Source organism: Borostomias antarcticus (assembly GCF_949987555.1).
Source record: "Borostomias antarcticus genome assembly, chromosome: 12".
NCBI lineage: Eukaryota > Metazoa > Chordata > Actinopteri > Stomiiformes > Stomiidae > Borostomias > Borostomias antarcticus.
Window position 1 is genome coordinate 23,527,663 of NC_140245.1, and position 2,500 is coordinate 23,530,162.

General features: G+C 55.7%; 1 protein-coding gene across 1 annotated transcript in view; it reads left to right on the top strand.

Moving 5' to 3' along the window:
- Positions 1 to 2,500, top strand: part of gpc5a (glypican 5a) — a gene marked incomplete at both ends in the record, with an annotated part of 92,240 nt that overhangs the window by 48,258 nt on the left and 41,482 nt on the right. The window lies entirely within an intron of this gene.

Below are 2,500 nucleotides of genomic sequence, written 5' to 3' on the forward strand. Positions count from 1 at the left end.
TAACGGCTCATGTTTGTCCATCGGCCTCAAAGAAGCGTAAACAACGCACTCCGGGGCACCGGAAAAAAAATCGATGAATACATATTTACAAATCCATTTGAGCGTCTTTGTGTATCAACGTTTACGGGACTCCTGTTCCGCTCTTTGGCTAAATCAATGTTATTGTACCATCAGCCCCAGACTACGGTGGCCTTGCCTGTTTTTCTGCTGCTCCGGCTGTATTTGATAGCCCGGCTGTCCTGTGCATGATTAGGTTAACCCAGCTAATGGGGGCGCACGTGTCTCTGCGGCATCTCCAATTGCCCGAGACGCCTGCGTATGGCGCAGCTGAGATAGTATGAAAGCAATGCAGGCATCTGAGCGGGGAGGACTAAGTGTTCCAGCCGAAGCCGTATGTAATACATATTCCGCTCGCAAACCGCAGTAGTGCGCTTACACACACACACACACACACACACAAAGGCCTACTGTATACCTACCGTATGCATGGAACCGACAGAGTGCAGGTTGTGTAGCGCGGCGCTGCAGCGGCCATTGAGCCGTTGAAGGGGATGAAGTGGGGGCTTTTCAGGGTCCCCTCCCTCTCACCAGAGGCCCCTGGGGGCCGGTCCCAGAGCCCCGGAGTGAATCACCGCCGTTTTGGGGGCCGAGTCCAGGCTTGTGTTCCAGAGATAACCGTCTGATAAAGTGTAGTCGCTAGGATTACTGCGCTACGGAGAGAGAGGCTCCTGTCGAGAGTTGGGGGGTGTGGGATGAGTCCACCGGGAGTGGATGACAGCTGCAGGCTTCGGGCAGAGCGCGAGTGTAAATGATAGATCTAGCGATTCAATCAGCGGTAGATTACAGCGCAGCTAGTAAAGGCAGCTTTTTCTTAACGGCCAATTGGAATAGCGAGTATCGGGGAGAGAGAGAGAGAGAGAGAGAGAGAGAGAGAGAGAGAGAGAGAGAGAGGAGTACTATACGTGTGGGAGAGAAGGAGAGAGAGGGGGAGAGAGAGAGGGGGAGAGAGAGAGAGGTAGAGAGAGAGAGAGAGAGGAGGAAACAGAGAGATAGAGAGGGAGGGAGAGAGAGAGAGAGAGAGAGAGGAGGAAATAGAGGGAGGGAAAGAGAGAGAGAGAGAGAGAGAGGAGTACTATACGTGTGGGAGAGAGAGAGAGAGAGGGGGAGAGAGAGAGGGGGAGAGAGAGAGAGAGGTGGAGAGAGAGAGAGGAGGAAACAGAGAGATAGGGAGGGAGAGAGAGAGAGAGAGAGAGAGAGAGAGAGGAGGAAACAGAGGGAGGGAGAGAGAGAGAAAGAGAGAGAGAGAGAGAGAGAGGAGTACTATACGTGTGGGAGAGAGAGAGAGAGGGAGAGAGAGAGGGGGAGAGAGAGAGAGAGAGAGAGAGGTGGAGAGAGGGAGAGAGAGAGGAGGAAACAGAGGGAGGGAGAGAGAGAGAGAAAGAGAGAGAGAGAAAGAGAGAGAGAGAGAGAGAGAGAGAGAGTGTGGAGATTAGAGGAGGAGGAGAGGAGCCTGACAGGCTGCCTTGCTGTAATCCAACCACTGCTCTCTACGGAGTTCGGGTCCATTAGCATCTGTTTGCATATGAGAACCCACTCAGTCATAATCCAGGCTAGCGGAGCTTAGCATCAGATAGCCGTCCCCTACGGAGTTAGGCTACGTTAGCAGTCGTCTGTCTGGGTAGAGGCAGTGTCTCAGTGTCTCAGTGTCTCAGTGTCTCGTCCCCCTGGTTCCCAGCAGGCTGGCTGGAGGCGGGGTCATCTCTGCTGACCCCCTGCTGGCACCCCTGCCTGATCCACACCATCTGGGTGGTGTCACGGCACACTCATCCATCTACATCACAGCCATTAGAGCACAGCTGATCATCCTCCTCATGCGCGTGCTGGATGAGTGTGTGTGTGTGTGTGTGTGTGTGTGTGTGTGTGTGTGTGTGTGTGTGTGTGTGTGTAAGGGAGAGGGGAGGGCCGCGGAGGTAAACAGGTAAACAGAGACGCAGACGGAGAAGTTCTTCGCCTCCCGATGCGAAAATCAATCGGAACGGTTTTGAAAAAAAACGTTGGAAAGCGCCGGGGGCCGAAAATCCTCCGTGGTTCCGTGGGTTTGACTCCGACCCGGTCCGTCTCCCCTCAGTCACGCCCCCCACCCCCACCGCCCCCCCCCCCCCCCCCCCCCACTCCAGACAGCCCCGACGCTCGAAGAAGGAAGACCCGCTTTATGATTCAAGGCAGGCGCCGCCACCAGACCCAGGACAGCGGCTATTGACGAATCCATCACGGCGCCTGAAAAGGTCCAAAGCCGGGGTTTCATCACCGCACTCGCCAGCGCCCCTCCGTCTCATGAATTATTTGCGCGCCCCCCCCCCCCCCCACCCCCCGTCGTCGCCCGGCGTGAGGAAAACCAGCCAGGAATCCACAAGCAGGTCTGCCCCGTGTCTCTCAATCAAAACCAGCAACCAGCCCCAAACACACACACACACACACACACACACACACACACACCGTG